At 38.0% G+C, this 24,085-nt stretch overlaps 1 protein-coding gene across 24 annotated transcripts in view; it reads right to left on the bottom strand.

Moving 5' to 3' along the window:
* Positions 1–24,085, bottom strand: part of RBFOX1 (RNA binding fox-1 homolog 1) — a 1,156,483-nt gene that overhangs the window by 298,221 nt on the left and 834,177 nt on the right. The gene's annotated exons all lie outside the window — the stretch shown is intronic.

Here is a 24,085-nt window from a genome sequence, read left to right as displayed (position 1 = left end):
AAGAAGTTACCACCTTGCATTCATGGAATTCCAGCTTACAACCCTGGAAATCACAACTAGGGAAGCTTTCATGTTGCCACTGAGGTTGTAAATGCTGCAGAAAAAAAGTGCTTATTTCTCATCCCATATCTTTTCTGACTGGCAAAATATTCACAAATGCTAATATCTCTATTTGAAGGATTACAGACACCTAAAATAAACCCTAACAAAACAAAAAAAACCCCACAAAACCCTCACAAACAACTGAATGTACATCCAATCTATGATCTAAGCCCTTTCATTCTATACTTCTCTCCCTATAAAGTATTTGGGATATCCTTAGACTAATTCTTTGCAGTGAGACCAAGTAATAAAAGAGGGAAAAGTACTGAAAAAAAAATGTCTCCTGCAGTAGGTTTAAACCCTAAAACAACAAACAAAAAAGAAATTTATTTGTATACTGAAGGAATCACCCTTCAAATGATTCTAGCCAGGCCAATAACAGGGATGGGATGAGAGGAACATTCACTCTAGGGAAGCACAGACCTTCTGGTGAGTTCACAAAACTGGAATATGTCTATTCCCTGGCAAATGCTTTTCCTGCCAGTGAAGTGAAGAGAAATCCTCCAGTGAGACAGGGGCAGCAGAACTGCAGGTGCCCAATTTTTTTATTTCTCCTTTTCTCTTCTGCTTTACCAATATCTATTATATCAGTTTGCTATTTCTCTCAGGCTAGAAGTGTTCCAGGACACAGACTAAATCCACAATATGTTCATACTATTAATAAAGAAATTTCTTTATGTACCTCCTCCTGTACTCAAGTCTCCTCAGAAATACTATGAAACAAGAAACAAACCCTCTGTTTGCTGAGCCTCTCAGGGCAAAGAGATTAAATCTTTTTGTACTTATGCTTTTTTATTCTACATTTTCTCGTCCTTTACATATTTAACCTCTCTGTCTTTCCTTCTTGTAACAGCAGTCCCCAAGCACCACAAACTCCCTGCTCTCATTGTCTTCTCCTCACTCAGTTTCTCTTAATTTTGACTCCCCTTTCATCAAGCTTTGACTTCTCTCATATCCATCAACTCTCTTGAACCTATTCCTCACTTCAGTTCTTCCTCCTCCTCCTCCCTCAGTTCAGTCTTCTCAGGATCCTCCCCCTGTTTTCACTTGGACTCAAGGCACCATTACTAAACTCCTGCTCAGTGCTACAAATGCTTCACTGCTGGGCAGGCCTATGGTCTCCTGTTCCCAAAAATCTCATTTCTAGGCCTTTCTTCTTCCCCTTCTGTCTGGTTGTTAAGTTTCCCTTCTTTGTAAAGAACTTTACTTTGTAAAGTAACTTATAAACACCGTGTTTCTTTGCTCTTATTGCCATAAAACCTCCACTGAAATTCTATGTTTTACTCAACTCTCATAATTCCTTGCTTCTGGTCACTTAGGAAAAGCTATGACATGGGTACATCACAAAACATTTCCTACACTGTTACTCCTTATCTTCAACAGGAAGGGGTTTTGCAAAGACACACAGAAATTAACCTTGCACTACAAGAACACAATTGAACAGCCATTACATTCTATAACTGAAACAAGACTAAAAGAAACTCTCAGGAAAATTGTGCACCCTACCTGCATTTCTTCTGCAGCAGCAACTGCTTCAATATCATTTCAGGAGTGAGTTTTGAAAATAGATCTTAAAACGTGGCACTTTCTCCTATTTCTCCCTAGAAGCAGCTGATATACAGTGCAAGCTATTCCTCTTGAATTTCCTGTGCAGTTCTCATTTGATATTTCTGTATAAAATACTGAATTAAAACATTGGTTTTTACAACTTCTTGGATAATTGCCTATGTTGTTATCAATTAGAAGCTGTAAAAATTACATGAAAGTTTAAGAAGAATTACATACCTAATGGAAAGCATGTGTGAGGAAGAGTAGGGGAACTCTTTACAAAATAGATTTATGGTCATTTTAGCCAGAATTCATCAAAACTGAAAGCTTATATACCAAAGGTAGCTGATGGATATTCTTTTCTGTTCCATATGGATATTTTTTTCTCTGTCACACAGATAAAATGTTCTTTGTCAGCAGCTACACTTCCCTGTCAGATTTTATACTTCAGTGAAGGATGTTTTATGTTCAGCAGCTGGCACATAAGTATTTTCATGCAGTTACTGAAGTTCTCAGTTCTACAGGGTTAGGCTTTGTTTCCTTATCTTCCATCCCAACTTAAACCAAACAAACACATCCTAAAAATAACTCAATGCAATTCACCTATTCCCATCAGCATTCCCATACCATCAGCACTGACAATGACATATAGCTGCACACCCCCAGCTGTGTTCTCCAGAGCTGGGGAGACAAAACCAACCCTTTGATTTCACATATAATGAAAACTATATTCCTGAATCAACTCTCGCTCAAAATAGAGCTTATGGTTGGAGAAAACAGAACTCCAAAATTCTCAGAAATGCAGAATTAAGTCTCTAGAAATTTGCATCAATATTTCATTTCTTAGGCATTTTAAGTGCCAAAATATGGCAACCTCAGTTTGTCTGGTGTTGGTGTCTCAGTATTATTGGCTGTTGTTCCACTTTTGCTGGTACAAGTGAAGAAACCTCTGTTATCTTCCTTGGTAAATGTGTATCAGTTGGGAACAATCACTACTTATCAACTCTGGTCAAGTCAGTGTAATAGTTTTCTTTAAATCATAAGATGCCTCTACATCTTTCACTGTCAAGTACCTTCCCCAACCTACTAGTGGTTTTCATGGAATTTCTCTGTCTTTGCAATCTATAAACATTCTTTTTGAACCTTCATGTGTGACAACAGGACACACCACCCAACACAGGTCCAGCAGTCTGAATAAAACAACTCTATCTAAGAATTCAGCTCCTTATATATCCAAGAACTGCATTAGCCCTTCTGGACCCAATTACAAGGAACTCCTGTTCCAAGGCTCCAGTGAAATGGTAAAAGACCCCAATGATGGCTTATATTCTTTTTTACTACATATATGGTTTTCAATTGTAATTTTTAATACTAATTACTTGCTTGCAGGCAGTTTATCAAGCAATCAGTTTGTTATGACTCAGTTGTTTCGATATTTCCCCTTCTCTGCTCTTTCTATCTCCAAGCTTCAGTTTGCTGTGTTATGTTTGTGTCTTGTCAGTGACAAAAAATGACACATTAACTCAGTTCCACGGCCCAGCACTGGACTGTGGGCAGTAATACTCAGACACTGCACTTCTCAGTCTAGAATGAAGCCAGAATTAGTGCCAGCTGTGATACTGCACAACTGGAAAGGATTAGAAAGTTAGGAAGCAGCAGGCTGGAATCAAAGCTAGCTCAGAGCTGCAGATCTACCTGGCTGAGTGAAAGCACAGCCTCAGCATTACACCTGCAGTTATTCAGATTCATATCATTCATGCACAACATGCCCAAGGAATTTTCCTTCCTACAGACATATAAAAAGTTTAAGTGGTGAGATGTATTCTGTTCAATATATGGGAAAGACAAGTGATACTCAGACAACAGCACTAGGAAAGGAATATTACTTCTATTTTTGTGCTAAGATTGCAGATTTTAATTTGGACAGACCACCTCTCTCTCTCTTCTTACATCCACCCTCTTTTTCCTTTCAAATGATGTCTTCAATGGCACAGAAGTGGGATGCATCTGGCACTGTCTGTTCAGCCCCCACAGGTCTTAAAGCCCAGAGCAATACCCTGCATTTGGCCACACGTGCACCAAATTGTGCCTATTTGTACTGTGCTGTATCTCCCCCTCAACTATGATCATAAAATTTTATTTCCAGCCTAGAGGGAAAGAGAACAAAGCGCTCTAGATTTGGGATCTCACTGGGAATGAGCCAACAGGAAGTGCTAAATAAATAGTGTGCCCTAGGGACCAAACAGTTAATGCCCATGGCACACAGCTTCCAAGCTGGGAATCTCATTCTAGTGCCAAAACCTCCTATATCTTCTTGCTTCAGTTGTTATTAATCAATTCATATACTGTATTAAATAACCAGACCCCTAAAAAAACTTTGTACTTTTAAGTTTCTAAATTGAAAGAAACATACATATAAAACCAAATAAATACAACTGTATTTGAAAACTAATCACTTCAAGTTGTGTTATTTATTCCAAAGTATGTTAGCAACAGGCAAAACACAAAGCAAGGTAATCAAGCAGAGGAGAACACTTGCTCAAGAATATGTAAAAATCATCACTGTCCTCACTGTGTGAGCTGGATAAGCAATAATAGAGAAGTACAACTGATCAAGACAGATTATTTTGGTCTCCCCTCTCACTCCTCAGTGCCTTCCTGTACCCCAGCTCCCAGGATGAGCTGTACCTACACCTTTGGTCTAAACCGTTCCTCATTTCACTGCAATTTGTAAGGAATTTTGTCCAGTTTTCAGCTGCTTTTCCATTAGGAAGCTTTTCCTGCTGCTGATCCTTAACTAGCTGTGTAGCAAAGCAAGCCAAGTGCACAGTGAATACAGAGAAAAAGTCGATTACTTTCTTATTTTCTGCTTCTTCTTATTTACCTGAGGACTATTATCAATTCCTTGCTCAGGCTTCTCTTCCCCAGCTTTTCCCTGTAGGTCACATTTTCCAGAGCTATCATGTTTTACATTGCTCTCCCCAGTACTTCCACTGATTAAGCCACTTTCTTCTTGAAGCCTTGTTCCCAGGATATTGCCTTGTAGCTGAAGCTTTACAAGTGCCAAATTTTTCAGGAGTATGATTTCATAGGCCTTACTGATGTTTACTCTGTTTTTGTATAAAAAGTATGGCCTGTGCATGCCTTTTTTGCAATAGCATATCTTTAATATGTTCAATTTATGATTTACTAGAAGCTAAAATCACTGTACTGCACATTACCTACACAGTCACGATGCATTTATATTTTCACAGCCAAATATTTTTAAGTGTAAACCTTTTAATTTGCTCTACATTGCATTCTGTTCAGTCTCCAACTCATCAAGGTAATTTTTAATTCTAAAGGTATGCTTGCAGGTCCTTTCAGATTGACATTCTCAGGGAATTTCTAAAATATGTTTAGTACTCCATCATTCACGTCAATAATGAAAACACTTAGTAGTAGTCCTAAAGCAGCATTTTCTAAAATTATTCCAGAAACATTAATCTACTTTGACAGAAAGTCATTTACATCTATTCTTGGAGTATGGTATTTTGTTGGGTTTGTTTTGTTGCTGGTTTGTTTGGGTTTTCTGTTGTTGGGGTTTTTACTTGTTTGCTTTTTGTTTGGGGTTTGTGGTTTTGGTTTTTTTCTGAAGGAGGAGGAGTGTGCTACTTTTTTTTTCAAAGTTGTTTTACATTCATATACAATAGACTTATTTAAGCTATCTTTCAAAGAAGAAACATCACAATTGCTCACTGAACCTTCGAATGTACAATCTTGCTACTGAAATACCTCTACACTGACTTTGAGAGGCAGAACTGAGCCCACTGTGCCAAACCCCAAAGCAGATCCAAAATGCAAAGCAGATTATCACAGTGCTGTATCTGATCTACCAAATCCTCCTGCCAGAATGGAGAGAGGGAACTGCAAAAACCAGTTGTGTACACATCTTTCACATTATCCTTCCAAATAAAACTAGAGGGGAGGGATACACACTCTGCCTGTCCCATTAAGCTCCTTTTTACCCCAAAATTGTTGCTTAATGTTTTTCTCAATGAGAAAACTGCATTAGCCCTTGTTAGTCAAAGACATACCATGGCACAGATTTAAAAAATCAAATATCCACTGAAATGCATATCCTAAGTCAAAAAAGAAGGGGGAAGCCCCACTCTCACCAAGTCAGATGAAGTGAAGGCCTGTGATTTCACAGAATGGCATCTCCACCTCCAAAGAACTGAAGCAATGTAATGGGAGATGAATCCAAATTTGACTAGTTTTATGAAGAAAAATTGAACCTATAAAGGGCTACAAGAGAATGCACAGGGGAGGTGCTGTGCTGCCCCAGAACATACAAGCACTGAGATGAACAACACGAGACACAAGGAAGGTAAGAAAAGATGCAACAAGTAGGTGTTTACACCCAGCTGAGCATGAGGAGGCTCCTGTGCCACCACAGAGGTTGGGTGGCCAGGGTGAGGGGGAGCTTTCACAGAGGACAGAGCACAGTTACATCAGAGAAGAATAAAATTTCAGGAACAGTTTTTATACTAAGTATTTGTAGATTAACATTCCTGACATTTTGTCTTTTTCTTCTCAACAGAGACCCTCAATTGTTACAGTAAATAAAAAAAAAAAATAAAAAAAAATTAATCTTGCTTACATCTTGAAATGTTAAGTACAGTGCTAAATCAAAGTCATACTCTTTGTAGGTTTTTAAGACATGAAAAAGTAACACATCTCAAAAGCAGTCACACATACCTTGTTGATATATTTTCACATATTGAAATGTAATGTTCTCTTATTATTCTGTTCCTTGCATTCTAAGTTCACATAACATTTCTTGGTCACTCTAGGAGATGATACAGTTAAAAATGCAATGTTCTCTCCATTTTTGGCAAAATTCCAATCCATAATGAGTCCATGGCTCACTGACACAATGAAAATTGTTTTTAAAAACTCAGGGTGCTTTTCCATAAATGACATTTTATTAAAATGCAGAAAGAGAAATAAATCTTAAATAAATCTGAAAGCTTTATTGAAAAGATTAACTCTTATTGCTCAATAGAAGTATGCACTGCAGTGTCCTTTTGAAATAAAGTTGATGTGAGAAAAATGCAAATTACAGTTAGTCAGGTTGGAAAGGCAGTCATTGCTGCTAAACTCCAAACTCATATTGTCAATGGCAAACAAAAAAGGAAAAAAATAGCAATTAATTATCCTAAAAAAAATCACAGCTTAAGACAAACTCTGTATTTCCCTACGTGCATCACAAGTGTTGCCATTCTGTTTTTCTTATGTCATATATTTGTTTCCTGAGGACCCTCTGTCTAATTCCAGGAAAGGTGATGTTGAAAGGTGTAGTTTAAAGCAGGTTTCTCTCATTTCTGAGTGTCTTGCAACTTTTAAATCTGTGAGGTGGCCACAAGGCAACTCCTCAGGGATTAACCTTGTGCGGAGAAATAGTAGAGACAAAACAAATCAGCAAAAGTAACTACGAGAAAAACAGTTGAATGACCATGAAAAAGCAACACTGCACGGAGTTAAACAGTACTTGGAGGGTATGCAGAAGGCTGAGCTGAGCATGGCAAGGCTAGAGAACAGTTTGGTAATTCTTTTGTTTAACAGATAGATGGGCGAAAGGAAAAGGTAATGAAAGAACTAAAAAAACTGTATTTTAAGTCTCTTGCTGATTAGCAGAAAATGTCATTAAGATTGATGGGGTCATCTAAGACACTGTTATCAGCTGAGCTAAAGCACATACATATCTGCATGGTATTTCCATAAAGCCTCTGAAATCACAGGGATGAAGGATGAGATTATGTGGAGTCACAAAGGGCTAAACTGGCTCCAAAAGGCCATCAAACCATGTGCAGTATCAATGAAGCAGAGCAACAGCAAGAAGAAATGAATTAGTATTACCCGTCAAGACGATTTCTCCAAACACTCTAAACTGAATTTCCGTTCCTTCCCGATAAGTGTATTATTGAAGTTTATAAATCCTGACTTGCAAAAACTGTTCTGCTTTTCACTTAATGTATTCAGCTGTATTGAAGTGCACTATTGAGAGTTTTCTGAGACGTTTCCTTTCTGCCAGGAGCCTTCGAATTCAGCTATTGAAAAGCACATGGGAAATGTAGTGGGCATGTGTTTGTCACTCTCAGCAAATCCTTGCTCTGTGGCAGACATGATTTGGAGATCACCTTTGAAAGCTTATCTAAGTGAGGGATAAGGCAGCATTCACATTGCTTCATCTCCACTGCAACACGGGCAGTAACAAAGGACAGCAACACGTGATTGACAGAGAGATGTTCCATTCCCAGCCTTTTAGTCAAGTCGTTTCTGCCACTGCCCCCTCCCATATAAGCTCTGGTAAACACATTTATTTGCAGTCACTCAAAACAACGAAGTCCCAGGGTAAAGATGTTTAAATTCAGCTTCAAATACAAGCAAATACTAAAATCCCTACTTCACTAAATGACTTAAAAACTGAAGCACATTACAACCTATCTGCCACATGGTAATTTTGAAAGGATAAAGTGAAACAACTTGTACAATTACTATTTAAAGCATTATTAGCAAGTCTATTTTTAGCAAGCTGGACTTTTCAGGATGGATTAACTCTTTTCCAGGAATATAATTCTGTTAGCACAGAACTGTAAATACACAGCATGGTGTATTATCTTGAAGGGAGGACAAATTAATATTTACTACAACCTACTAAATATTTTATTGAGTACAAAAGGTCCACTGACTTAAAACACTCCATTACAATCTCAGAAGAATCTCCACTTAACAGAAAATGTTCTGATGTCAAGCCACAGCCACCACCAGTTAAAATGTTACCATGACAACCAGCAGCAACTTGGGGTGGTGCAATGAATAACTGGGAGCCAGTGCTGAGCTCTCTGCTCATCTACTGCAAAGAATTACTGCTCACAAACACAAATTTTGGAAGCTGGAGCATATTTCCAAGGAAGCCCCTCCAACTGGAGCTAATGCCTGAGGAATCTCAGAAAGGAGCAGCACTGAGCTGCTGCTTCAAGCAATGCCCGGGCTGTGCAGGCACAGGTAACTCTTTCCTAGTCAGCAACCTGACCTGGGTTTTTGGAGTTCTTACAGGAAGTTCACTGCCTAACCTCTGACTAGTTCTAATTAGCATAATAATTACTGGATATGCATATTTAATTAGCTCAGTTTCAGACGTGCTCTTTTTGGCTTCCAAGTGTGAAATCTCACCTCGGATGCTGCTCTCAGATCACAGGAGGCACCTCGGCTCTCGTGGTTCACGTACTTGCTGGTTTCAAAGCAGAAGTGAATATACTCACGACTAAATCATCTGTACTAGAGAAACTTGCTGGAGACTGCTTTGACTACGAAAAATAATGCTCAGCTTAAAATGGAGTCCTTCGGGGCAAAAACAACAAAAAAAGTTCCAGTTATAAGAATTATACTTTGCCCTTCACATTGAATGAGACACTGAATTAGAACATGTAAATGGTATAATCAGCTAAAATCATTATCACTTCTGTTTACTGCGTTACAAACCCAAATGCACACCTTCTGGAAAATCACAATGGTACAAACTGTCAGTCTCAGTTGAGAAGCACTTTATTGTCCAGAAAGATTCTGGTTTTTCTTTTCCTGTTACAGCATAACATTTTTTGTGCATTTTTTGTATATTTTCGTATGAAACTTGCTTTGTAGACTTCTAATACATCATTTCAAGGGGAGGCTTGAGCAGTTTCTTATGAAATAACTGTTTTACGAGGATACCTTCCAAATAATTTATGAGATGTTATCCTAATGGCTACAGTTTTTAAGAAGGTAAGCAAGTAAGGTGAAAATCTTTCAACTTTTGTGCAAGTCTTGTAGGCAGCAGCAACTTCCATATTGAAACAGCATCCCTTCTATACTGTGCACATTTTTTGCCTATTCTCAAGACATGTCTCATTATTTTTAACAAATTGCTATCAGATTTCTTAAATGACAGAACAGGAAAACCTTTAAATGCTCAATGAATCCTGAATTATTAAAGATAAAAGGGTACTTTGGTAAATTTATTATCATATTGAAGGAAATCATCATCATTGATGTCTGGATTAAGCTCTTATCTTTTTAAATGGCCCCTTCAAAGCTGAGATAAACTTAAAGATGCACTGCTACAAACCTCCAGAAATGAGTGGGTGTTTTGGGTTGTGTTTTTTGTTTGTTTTGGGTTTTTTTAACTACTTTTTCATCTTATTAAGTGTAATTTCACTGTGTAGAACACTTTCTTCGAATAAAAGAACTAAAAGGCTGTATTTGAATGAAAGCTACAACATGCTTGATTCCCCAAATACATGATTTCTTATTTAAATTATTTTGGTTTAGAATTATTTTCTATTCCCTGTAATTAAGTTATTCCTGCTGAAAGCGCTAGGACAAATAAGCATATTAAAACACCCATTTACAAGGGGGAGAAATTAAAACCCTGATGATCATTTTACTGGAAAAAAATGGGAGACAATTCTTTAGCCAGTGGTCAACCCTGTAACTCCATCAACTTAAATGCCATTCCATTTAATTATCTTTGTGAGCAAGACACGATACAAATTATTCCATTCTTCAGTTCCACCTCGTGACTACGTGACATATTTTGCTGACACTGTACATTGCCAATCTTTTATACAAGAAAAAAAAAAATTACCAACAAGGGTTCAAAGATCACACAACGCAGAGAATGAAATTCCTGGTTGATTTATGTGAGTTTGCATGAACAGTAACTGGGTACCTAATTTTTAAATAACGCTCTTATAAACCCCACGGCAAACAGCTAATTCTCCTGATGCCTTTTCTGTGTTGCCCTGCTGCTTAGTAAATCTTGCACTTCCTTGAAAGCTTATCAGCCAACTAACCCTTTGGCCTCATCCAGCTTCTAATGGGGCTGGGAAATCTGCTTTCATGAGAGCTGAGCTCCCACCACAGGGACAGCCACACGTGTCTATGTCCAAGGGCATTAAATAAATAGGAAAGAGCAGTCAAATGAGGGACGTGGTTTCATTTAAGAAGAAGATTTCCCCCTCCTTTGCTCTACACTCTCAAGTTCAATGCAGTGGTAGTTCCTCTAAGCTTTTTATTACTGTCCTGGACGAGGCACACAACAGAGTGAAGTGCAGCAATATGAGAACAGCAAAGACTTGGCAGTTTGAGGTTGGGTGAGATGCTGTTCCCTGGTTTTAAGGGTTTTTCCTGCTTTGTACCACCAGCCCGTTATGAAAGGTGGGCTTTGTGGCTACACAACACACCAGAATGGGCTCTGGGGCACTTCTGTCCCTGTCCCTGTGAACAAAGCATCACCTGGCCACATCCAGTAGCAATGTCCTGCCTGCCTGTCACCTGCCATCCCTAGGAGCTGGGAGGCACTGGGAGGCACTGGGAGGCAAAGCACTCAGCAATATGCAGGAGTCCTTGGCCTACCTCACTATTTTTTTACTAATATTGGTGCAATCCATCTGATTTCCCTTTCATTAACCAATTGGACATGAACACAATGTGAAATGATGGACTGAAGGGGAGAACCTCCCCTCCCAAGATGTAATTTTAAAATGGCATTTTTAAAATGTAAATTTTCAATTTCAAAATGTTATTTTAAAATTACGTTTTTCAAAGACGTTCTAAGACAAGGTGTTGGGCTTATGTCTTCCACTTTAGGGGAAGGACTTTGCAGAACAGGCATAGGCCTTATTTTGTAGAAAGTAAAAAATACTTTCAAAAAGTCTGGAAAAACTCAGTACCATATTTCCAAACTTATTTTAAAAAAAGAATGAAAAAGATAAAAAAAAAATCAACTCTCCCTCTGAGTTAAGGTGAAAAGCCTCTTATTTACATCCTAATTTTGTCCCACAGTAACAAGTACAATGCTGGAATTATCTTTTAGCAGATACAGTAGGAAAAACAACATAATCTCCAGAGAGAAGCCCATTGAGATTTGATAAAGTTCAGATTTTCAATAGGTTTCTCTCAGCTGCTTTTACATCCACCAGGATTCTGAGGTGGGAATGACAAACAGATCACAAAGGCAGCAGAGTTTCTCCATGTGACGTTCTGCAAAGTTTCTTCAGTGGTGAGAACAGCCAGGACTGAAGAAACAAGGACTGCCTTTTTTCCCCATTGCTAACAACATATTTTTTATGGATGGTGAGGCATTTAAATAGAAGGCTGAAAGAACCCACCTCCTTGGCAGCTACGAATTCTTTCTGATGAGAAAGATGAGGCATCAGAAAGTCTGCCTGGTAAATCATGCAGAGTTTCCAAATAAGCTCTCCCCTCCCATGGATTTTTTCTGCAGGAGATGATGATCAGGCCATATGTTACTATGACAGATTTGGTATTTCATAACTGAAATCCATATAGCTCCTGCATTAATATTTCCTCAAAACAGGGCAATTTTTAATAAAAACTTAAACCTATTTTAATGTCTGCATGCTGCAAAAATCATGACTGGGGCACCGTCCCCAAAAGCAGCTCTATTTTCAATTACATTTGTAAATACATCCCCTTTTATTATTTTTAGGTTTTAAAAGACAACTAAATACTGCATTTAATAGTAACCATGTGCCCTACTGAAGGGAACACAAACTATAATGATATGCCTAGCTTAAAAGCAAATCTAATCTACTTGCTTATTAAATTTAAATGTGTTTAAGGCTGATATGGTTTGAAAATGATATGTAAAATAACAGCTTCCATGGCTATAAATGTCAAGTCTAAAAATTATATGCAATATAACATACAAAATAAATGCTGCTTCATCTTTACATTTCAGTGTGATCAATTCATTAAATGAGGTATTACAAGCTATGAGAAAATTTTACAACTCCTGAGACATAATTCGTCACAGTGTATTACAATGCAGCAAGGAAATACTTTAGAGTTTTTGTCATCAATGGATTAAAATTCTTATTAGAAAGAAGGTGGGGGAAAGTAGCTTTCTGATGTACCATGACCAAAATTACTCATCACAGCATATATTAAACACCTACGTGATCCTTTTTCATGAGACAGTCTCTGTATTAAATGCCTTTTTCTTTTTTTCTTTCCTTTGAAAATAAACCAAGGAAAAGGTAGGTAATATATTTTACTGGGCCAAGACGGAAGGACACAAAGGACAAAAAGCTCCCCCACAACACCAAACCCAAATATTCTCCATGGGTTTGTTTGGCTTTTCTTTCCTCTTTCTTTTTAACTGCAATACAGGGATGGTGTTTCCCACTTGCTGTGTTTGCCAGAAATAACATGGCAACAGCCTTTCCACCATCACTTAAAGAGAAGCAAAGAGCCACGATGCCAACAAACACAGGGGGAGTGTGTTCCCTCCTCTCCAAGCCCCCACCAAAAAAACCCTGAACATTTTATAGGTACAGCATAGCAAACTCCATTGCTGAGAAAGCTGGAAAACCTGGAAAACCATTCCATGTCTTGAATCTCCACAACTCCCTACTCCAGAAACATTGAGCAAAGCTCACTTCAGCTCAGGGAAGCTGCTCATTTCAGCCCTCTCAGTAACCAGTTGAGAGACACAAAGAAGATCCCACAGGAGGTGACTCAGACCATCTAAATTAAACTCTTACTCTGAATTGCCTCCTGAAGGCTCCTCTCTCTCTTTACTGATTGCACAGGGAGTGTCAGGAGCCTGTTTTATGAACACTACCCACTCTTTTCTCCAACCTTCTTCTTTCCAATAAGTCTGTTTCCAAATGAGAGACCACTCACAGATGCTTTGGCTGCAGCACTGTCAACTACTAGCCCATCAAAATGAATTCCTTCATCAAGTCTGAAAAAATTATAAATTATAAAATATAAAATTGTCATGATCTTAGAGATCACTGAAAAAAAATCCTATTTCAACTTGCTACAGGTAAATAAAAATACATTATGTATTGATGGCTCTTAATTATTTCCCTCAAGGTTTTGCAGACTCAAGTGTTCAAAAAGTCTTGACTGCAAAAGAATGTTATTGACACCTAAAATTTATTAAGACTCTGTTATTTATAATTAAATCCCATTTCAAAAACCATCCTGATTAAGAACATTCAGGCTCAGGGTCTTTTAATAAGGCACCATCAATTTTCTTACATGAACGTTTACAGCAGCTAAAAGGATAAATGCTGCTTCTTTTATATCTCTCTAAAATAAGAACAATATTCACTGCTCCAAAAAAATAATTTTATTTATAATCCCATTAATATTTCTGCCTCTTGCCTTACCACTTTTCCAATCTGCCAAATATTTAACACATTTGTCTTCCTCTGACATATAATTTGGTATCATGTAACAGAAAAACACGCATCACCCCAGATGTTCTCAAGGTGCAATAAAATCTGGGGATGCTTTTGCAGGCCATGAATTTCTGCTCCCACAAACCCATCCATATTACCAGGGGAATTATTAGGTGGCTGTATCTTTCCAGGTACTCAGAGGAAGATAACCCTAATCTAGTCTTATCACTTGCACACAAAAGCATTGGATCCAATAGGCTTCCATGTAATCCATCTCTGTCAACCGCATTAAGGAAATTACCTGTCAGAAATATCATGGCCAAGATTCTGTGATTAAATGCAAACTCAGAAAATGCTCAAGGGTATAGTAAAAAAAGGAAAAAAAAAAAAAAAAAAGCTGCATAAAATTGCTTTCCGTTTAGTTTTCCTTACGTTAACGTTGTGTCCACAAGCATTTGAACAACATAAAGAATCGAGTAATTTATCAAGCAAGTATTGCATTGCCAAAGGAAACCAAACAGATTTTTAAATTTGCCATAATTTCATGAAGCTGACTTTCATTATTAAGATGGTAGCACTTAAAAGAAAAAATCTTTCAAGATCTTTGAAGAACCAAGAAGCACTTCAGGTTCTTGTTTAAGTTTTTTTTCCCCCAGGAAGGAAAATTGTTACTGCTGATGAAGTATAGAAATGTCTAAACCTTCAGATTCACAATCTTAATACTATTTTTTTTTCTCTTTATAGCCTTTGTCTCTGCAAACTTTACCATGTAAGGGTTACTTGTAATAAGTTTGCATGGCTAACAGCACACTCCTACACCTCAGGTCACTCAGGTCCAATTCTCTTCTCCATCAACAACTTAGATCTTTTCCTTAGGCATCTTTCTCTAAAATGGACAGAGCAATCATACATATGTGTGATTTGAATATAAATGCACTATTAACTGTGAATATCCTGCCTCTATGTCAAAGAAGGAAATAGAACAGAAAAAACAAAAACAAAAACAAAAAACCCAAACTTGACCCTCAATTCTACAGCTAAACAGTTCTGAAGATAAAGTAGTCACTGAAAAATCCTCTATTCTAAAATGCCCAATGTACTCTAAAAGAAATCAAAGGAGGGGGAAAATTACAGTACGAATATTTAATAATATTGATTAATATACCCAGTACATTGACATACTGGAGAGAGTCTAACAAAGGGCCATTAAGATGATTAAGGGATTGGCACATCTCTCTTATAAGGAAAGGCTGAGAGAGCTGGACTGGTTCAGCCTCAAGAAGATTCAGGGGGATCCTGTCAATGCATGTAAATGCTTGAAGGAAAGGTGAAGAAAAGGCCAAGCCAGGCTCTTTCCAGTGGTGCCACATGGCAGGAGCAGAGGAAATGTGCACAAACCCCCCCACAGGAGGTTCCTCCAGAACAGCAGCAAACACTGTGAGGGTGACTGAGTGTTGGCACGGGTCACCTGGGGATGTTGTGCAGTCTCCTACCTTGGAGATACCAAAATCCATCTGGACACAGTCCTGGACAACCAGCTCTGTGTGTCCCTGCTCGAGCAGCAGGGTTGCTCCAGGTGACATCCAGAGGTCCCTTCCAACCACAACCATTTTTTTGGTTCTGTGTACCTTTTTTTTCCAGCTCCTCCAAGTCCCTTTGAAGAGAAGGACTTTGATCACCGTTTGAAGAGCAATCCTGCCTTCCACTGACAGGGCATCTCACCCCACTCTGCACGTGGTTCTTAAAAAGCCTTGCCCCTTGAGTCAAACCCTGAGGCACACCACTAAGGAGCCACCAAGGGAACTCTGAACCACTGATCACAGCCCTTTAAATCCAGCAGTCAAGGCATTTTTCAGCTGACTTATCATCCATCCATTTATCCATTCCAATTCTCACCAAAGTGGCTGTAGGAATACTAGGGTAGTGTTAAAAGCCTTGATAAAATCCAGGTATTGAACATCACTTCTCTTCCTAAGACAGGCTGATTATTTTCTCAATGAAGCTTTGCTCAGGTTAAGGTTGATTACAAAAAAAAAAAAAAAAAAAAAAAAATAACACCTTTAAACCAGGTAGAATATTTGATATATATCTATTTGATATTACTGGAATTCTTACTCCAAAACTGACATCTAAATCATACAATGAAAGTCTTCCCCTGTGGTAATACATTGGTGAGACAAATAAATGGCAGTCAATAATGCTCAGCTCTCTCACTGCAATCCAGCATGTTTTTGTTAATTATTCATAAAGAGGGAAAAAAATTACTGTAGTGACTCTCTAAAGCTGTTGCATCACTACAGATACCTGCTCACTAAGTATCCTGAATGTTCACACTGAAAAAAACCATTTAGGAAATGTTGGTCTCTCTAAGCAGTCAGATCTATTGAGCTGGATCAAAGTTTCCAAGCACAACGTCCTATGCCCAAGCATCAAAACCAAGGAAGACAAACAAATTGGGAGAAAAGAAAAAATATTTAAATTTCATTAACCTCTCCTTGAAAATGTGGAAATGCACCTTTTCCTTCACAAGAAATTTCACTTGTGACAATCTAAGGTGTAGTTGAGAAGACAACAGGAAGCAGCAGGTTAGAGCCTGGCACAGTTTGTTCACTAAGATTCCCTAGAGTTCATCAAATATGTGATGAGTATTTACAGTGAAGCTGAAGATTTCCCTTTGATATGGTGGCAACACACCTAAGCAGCTGTTTCTGTACTCCCAGAATTTTGAAACCACACAGTTCATACACGGGAAACTTGATTCGAGAAATGTAGATTTACTGAATGATGGAAGGGGACAGAAGTGACAGACAAGTAGTCTCAGAAAACTAACATTAACCTGCTGATTGTAATACAGATATCTTCTGATTAAGATGAAAGACTGAACTCTACAAATGCAATCAGAGATGTACCCTGTCAACTTTTTTTCACTTAAGGCATCATAAAGTATCAGATTTACAAGATGAGGGTTGGGGCAAACAGTTATATCATTTTAATGTGAAGCAATACCACTACAAAGATTCCTTTCCGTGACAGGAGAGAGAATAAATGGGAAGTACAAAATGGATGTCCCTTTTCTCATTTTTGTCCAAGGTCAACCTGGAGTTCCACTGAAGTTCTCCTACTAGCAGAAGAGCTGCGGTTGCTTCTGCCAAAGCAGGCAGACACTGGAAAAAGCCAGTTTATAAGCAGAGGACTGCAGGATGCATCTAATCTTTTGTGTAGGTAGGACTAAAAACCCAATGAAAGAGCTTGAACTTCTGATCAGCAAATGAATGAAAATGCATTTTGCTGGCTACAAAACCTAACATGGAATTTATAGTTCCTTTTAGTCTCAGTTAAAACAACTAGTAATAACACTCGAAGAATGAATAGCGTTTGGACAACCTCATTTGCTGATTTTATACAGTGGTGATTGAAGTAATGCAGCTGATGAAGTCAGGGAATCGTTGTTGTCACACAACATTTACAGCTCAGAATACATCAGCAGAAGCCAAAATCACTCACAAAACAATTTTGAACCTTGCACATTAATCACGCATCAGATGAAAGAAATAGTCATAAAAAAATAAAAGTGGACCTATGTTCCATGTGGCATTTTTATTAGTTAGTTTATCACCCACCATATGTGCTGCCAAGGAAAATTATAATAGGCTACCACTACTAACTACAAAAGAATGAATTATTATTGATAGTCTTATTAACCAAGTTAGTAAACTCGACATAACCGGTCATGATCACAGAGAATGAAGCTCTGTGTTCAACAATCCTACTGTACAGGACAGAAGGAACAGAAATACAGCAGTGCTTTTAAAGCAGGAACAAAGTACACTACAACTGCAAATTTAATCTTAAAAGCACATATTGACTAATGGAGATTATACCCAAAGTGAGCTGGATAACAAGTGTTTCCTAGCAGTCCATTGTATCAAGCAAGATTGTTCTTGGAATAACTCTCAGATTAATAGATCCAATATCATTTCCCTTTTATTGGAAAGTGAATTCCATTAAACACCCTGTATTACTTCCGTAACAGAACATCTATTTGCAAATGAATGCAAAGACTCTGGGTGAGGAACAATCCATGGTCTGCTCTACCACCACCTACCAGCATAATTTTCTTTTAGCTACTTGTATTCATTTCTGCTTTACCCTGGTTGCTGCCATGGGCTCACAGTGGTGTTCCAGAATGAATCACACCCCAGGTATGATGTGTGGACTCTCATACACACCCAGACTACATCAGGAAGTCTGGCTAGGCCAGTCCTTCACAGAACAGGGCCCTACAAAAAGATTAACGAGCCAGTACAGTAACTGTGACTATTATCATCATCACCACCACCTATTATCACCCACTTTATGTAAAGAAAAACGAGTTAGAATTTGACTGACTCAACAAGTGTAATAAAATGAAACAAGCAGAGCAGCAGAGGTGCAAACTCCAGGAGTTCCTGATTCCCAGTCCTCCAGACAACACTGCCTCTGCACCTTCAGAGCTGCATTATTACATCAGAGTGATTAAGGCAAAAGGATGGGAGTTAGGTAGAAAAAAATACAAAAAAAAGAAAAGAAAATCTAGAATATGTTTCTTAATTAATCTTCCACTAATACAATAAAACCAGGCTCCTCTTTAGGCTATTTAAAAAAGACAGACCTGAGGGAAGTTATGATGTGATGGTTTTCCTACATTAAAGCATAACAATTGCCAACAAGAATGTTTCTTGGAAAACACACCTTCTTCCACTGACATTCAAAACTACAAGTAAAGCACTACTCCGTATTTAACAGTTACATAATTGTATTTAAGGCCATTGACTCAATAACACATACACTAAAAACATGTTCTTGCTCTGTTTTCACACCCCACTCTCCATCTTTGTACCCAAGAAGAGTCTGGTAGAGCATTAAACAGTAATGACAAACATCTGTCATCCTTGTTTTCCTATCCACTCTTCACCTTTGTCCTCGGCAGAAATTGAGTGTATAAAGCAGGCAAAGTTAGGCAGGCAGAGCAGAGAACCTCAGGGAAATATGCTATCAGCAGAATCCTTCTGTAGACCTTGCATTGTGTAATACACATGAAAAATAATTGTATCACAGAACTGTTAAATAACCATATTGGATTTGCAAAACAAGATGCATTTTCCCAGCTCACTGAGAGCCTGTAGGTTTTTGGAAATTAGCATACATCTCCTTCAAGGTATTCTGCATAAAATATTACAAAATGCATTTGATATAAACAGATAATTCCTTTTTGTAAGGTATAAAGTTAAAATGGACTGCACTTTACATGATTCAGTGAACAAACTGGCAGTCAGAGCTTAAGGAATAACTAAGCACCACTTTGTTAGTCAATTCTGCCACCTAGCTCATCTTGGGAAAGCTCAGCCTCCTACACTGCACTCCTGGAAGGCAATTCTCATCCTGTTTAGAATTGAGATTCACAAATAACCCACCCAGCACACCCAAATCACTTAATTAAGCACAGGTAACATGGCATATTAAAAAGTCATTTACGCCAGAGGTAGACCAGAAAGTTGCTGGGCATAGAAAACCTGTCACTTGGAAACGAACTTTAATTCTGATTGATTCAACATACAGCAAACCATTTTGCTTCATTTAATCCCTTAACCACAGTTAATGTTTTAAAATATTCCAAGGGATTTTCATTTTCAAACTACGAAAGAGAAGAAAGCATCCTTTATCTGTTCTAAATCAAAACATGTAGTGCTGGTTCTTGGATGGTAATATTTTCATTTCAAACTATTCCTTTTCTTGTCAGTGCCTTTTAACAGAACAAATTTTGTGCTGGGACAGACTTTCAAACCTAAGTACACCCCAGCATGCCATTCCATGAGCAAGTATTGTCATATATAAAACAGATATCTGCACTTTTAAACGAGTACATCCAAATTCTGCCATAGGAAACTTGTGATGATTTGAACAACTGCAAATTTTTAATATTTCACACAAAAAAAAAAAAAGAGATGAAAATATGCAGGCTTGATATTAACTTCTCTGAGCAACTATGCTGAAAAATAAGGTTAGCAAGCATATCTCAGAACCATAAAGCTGCCAGCAGAAAGAGACAAACTGTTGTTTTGTTGGGGTTTCTTTAAGAAATGAATTCTGACACACATAAAGAACACAAACCTAAGTATGGCAGAGAAGCCTGAATACCTCCAGTACTCAGTAGTATTTTAATCAGGAGATAGCACATTACTGCTTAGGAAAGGTTTGAGATGAGATCTCAGTAACACACAGAGTTGACACAATCTGCAGAGCTGATCGTTGCACCCTCTGTGCTCTTGCATTTTTTGGTTCTTGTGTGAAGAACTTGATGCACAGCACTGATGCCTGGTCTTATTTATCTGGCTCCAGTTACATGTTATGAATTAACATCACAAAAAGATAAACAGCTGTCCTTATCTTGGATGCTTTCACATTTGTGTTACAGCTGTAGTACAGTATAACAGCACCTTTGCTTGCTGCCAGTAATCTTAATTTATTTATTGGAAAATACTAACCCTCTCTTCTTTAACATGCAGGCTAAATTTGGAAGAAAATATTTTCAAGTTACCTTTCCAAGGAATTACAAAGGTGAATGTATAGATTCCAGCTAGAAGATAAAGGAAAATCAAAATTCCCCAGTATTAGGCTTTTATCTCAGTCTCAAAATACCTTACAAAAACTGCAAACTACACTACAAAGAAATCACCTTACTCAAAATGATAAGAGATCTAAAGAATAAGAAGTGACCTAAGAACTTACAGCACAACTGAAAACATACTCCCTGATCTGATTCCAAACTTAGATTTTTACAAAGCAGAGTACTAACTCCAAGGATATGGCAAAAATATACCCAAATAAGGATCATTAATGTCAATACTTTTAAAAATAATGCTCCTTATTTTCAGAAGTAAAGAATAGTAAGAGTAAACAGATTAAATACACGCATGCTAATTAAGATACTATTCCTATCATCTCATTTTCCAATCTCTACCACTCAACTTTTAGAATTAATAAAGGGACCGTGCATTATACAGAAGCAAAACTCCGTGGAAGCTCCCTGGAGAACAGCAGAAATACAGAGTTTGACACATGAAGGTGAGGTAGAAGTCAGGATTTCCAGAAAGCATTTTCTCCCTCATTAAAGAAGTAATGCCCTTCTCCTTTCTACACTTTTCACTCCCCAGTGCTCATTCAAAAGAGAAGGTTGGGGACAGAATCCCTTGCAGCAGAGACAGTATTTGTGTGTGTACAAACATGCTGTGTCATCTTCATTCTTTCAGCAGGGAGAGTCTCAGAGAAACTGTAACACTTCCTACTTCTTTTTCCAAACACACATTTCCCTACATTCCCCCTGTAACATCTTCTGTCCTCCTGCTATATTTTCTATTCTTAAGTCTGACATATCCTTTCTCTTCTTGCTTTTATTCCCCTCTTGCTTTCTTTCTCATCCTGTCTATCCCTTCCCCTCCTCTTTCCAAGTGCCATATTACAGTTCTCCTTTAGTCTACACCTTTCTCTACTCATTCAATCTCTTCTTTATTCACCTGTCATCCAGAGATGGATTATTTTAAATGCTCCCTCAACCTTTGCTGCTTTCCAGACAGGCTGACAAGAAATCTGGAGACTTAGAACTAAAGCAGCTTCATAGCTTTCTGAATATGATACTGATAGGGATGGAACAGAAAGGGAGTTGAAAGCATGTGACAGCACTGTTGCTGTCAGAGATCCTTAAGGAATGGACAGAGGGAATGAGGCTCCTCCAAGTTTCACACATTCAGCAGGGCAGTGTTTCAAATCCCTGCCCTGAACTTCCTTTAGCTCCAAACCATCTTTGCACAACCTCTGTGCTCTCAGCTAATTGACTTGTTTTACTCTGAAATCAATCATGACACTCTTCGTTATGGAGCAGGAAAAAAAAAAAGTTGCTTTGTTTTCGGAAAGTAAAAAACCCCATTACTTTCATGATTTATCCTGGCTTTCCTTGCTTGGCCACTGAGGGAAAGGTGTCTGCTTTTATTTTAGAACCTTAAAGTAGCTTTGCTCAGAGAAACATCCACACTTTGTTAATGGGATAAACTGCAACAAGCAGCAGCATAACTGTTAGAATGATGCAAACACATTTTCCTGCAGTAAGTCAGATGTTCAAGTTGCTGCTGACTAGTCTATTGCTCAGCTTATGCAGCACGTTCATTCCTCTGCAATAATAGTGAAAATAGGAAAAACACAATGTCTAGCAGGGAATAGAATAGAACAGAACAGAATAGAAGAGTTCACTGGGAAGGAACCTACAAGGATTCCCTGGTCCAGCTGCCTGGGTACTTCAGGGCTGACAAAGTTAAAACATCTTATAAAGGGCACTGTCTTAAATCTGTAATTTAGCAGAAGCACTTTTGAACACTCTTCTAGTTCTTGGCATCTTTTAAACTAATTTCTCAATTCAAATATTACCCTAAAACATTATAAAAGAGAAAATTGAAGGCTTAATTTTATTTTAAAGGAATTTAATGTAGACACAGTCAAGGTTTTAAAACCAGAGCATAAAAGAGTAAAAATAAATAAATAAATAACTACATCACCACTGAAACGACATTAGAAATTCCAAGTTTTCATAATAAAGCTTTTCTGTATCTTAATATTGACACTGCATTTTCTCTGAACATTAATGAATCTCACTGTGTCAAAACTCTAATCAGAATCAATTTGCAATTTTAACACACAAACAGTTTCTCTCCCAAATCCTTTTACAAATCATTCCCAAGATTCTATTTCTGGAAGTGCACATAGAGGATATTATTATCAGTGTTTCAAAAATATCCAACACTAATAACTCTACCAAACTTGTAAAATAAATGGATCCTAATCACTAAAACAATCCAATATTGATGTATCAGATAAAGGTACATAGTAGCAACATAAGAAAAACCTGGGATCAATGACAAATCTGGATGTTCACTTATCTATGTAAAATATAAGTTTTGTCTAACATTATAAACACACCCTCTGCTTACACAGCACGTGTAAGAAACGAAAAGCAGAGCATTTTGCCCTATTTTTTTAAAAAGTTTAGTGCACGCAATGTTTTGTGCAAGGATGTTCACACAAGAGTTTGAGCACAGTTTATATAATTTAGAGTAAAACCCACTATCTTTGCCTGTGAGAGAACAAGATCACATAGCCTGTGCCTATAAACATCACTTCAGTTTTCATGTGGGCTCTGAAGGAAAACAGGTTTTCCCAGATAAAGCAGCAATGCTCTCAGATATAAAGTTTCTACATACACACACACACACACACACAGCTCTCTCTGTTTCTCATTAGATTTTTCCCTTCAGCCAAGCAAATGTGTATCCATAATAACCCAGGCCTTCCAATCAAACCTAAAGTGCTCATTTGGCAGAGCTGAACTCTCTGGTGAGCAGACCACTGAAGCTGTAAGATAGATACACACACACAAGTTATAGTAAATGTCAGTGCCACTGGGAGAACCTGTCTCGCCTGCTGTGCTGCTGAAACAAGGAAGCCTTTATAAGTTCACTACCCAAACCCAAACAACCCCAGCCCTGGAAACCATGGGACCTATTAACCTACTTAAACAAAAAGTCATCTCCTTTCTTCCAAGGCAATATGTACATCACAGAACAGCAGAGCAGCTTTAATATTGGAAAACCAAGACAATGATCTCTCCACTCATATTGGCAGCAATGAAACATCAACACGGCTCCTTCCTGCTCAGTTCAGCTTTGCTCAGGGAAGGACTCTGTGGAAAGCACAGTTTAAGGCTGCTTCTGCCATAATTCCAGGGAAAAAAAAAACAACAACTAAACAGTTTCTACATTTTGTCTTTTAAACTGCTTTTTTCACACAGAATAACGGCAGCATCTATTTGATAAAGCAGACATTAAAAATTTAGCAGAGTGCACAGTTCCTTGAGTGTTGTAGGCCATGGCAACATCCTCCCTTGGCTTCTGGGAGGAACAGAAAATTGCTGTGCCTTGTAAGCACAGTATTATGATGACTGTATGCAGCCAAGTATTTTCTAATAAGTGATACAGTCCTATAAAAAACTGATTTGTGCATGCAAGATAATCCAAACTCTACAGGGCAGAGTTAGCTCTTTCAGTTGGCTGTCACAGGTACAAAACCTAAGGGACATTTTCCAGCATCTTATAATTGTCCCTTAAAAGCCA

The sequence above is a fragment of the Pipra filicauda genome, unplaced genomic scaffold (genome assembly GCF_003945595.2).
Source record: "Pipra filicauda isolate LSUMZ 115617 unplaced genomic scaffold, ASM394559v2 scaffold73_size2923735_pilon, whole genome shotgun sequence".
In the NCBI taxonomy this organism is placed as follows: Eukaryota; Metazoa; Chordata; class Aves; order Passeriformes; family Pipridae; genus Pipra; species Pipra filicauda.
The sequence above is the reverse complement of the archived record's forward strand: the minus strand, read 5'-3'. Positions and strand labels throughout refer to the sequence as shown.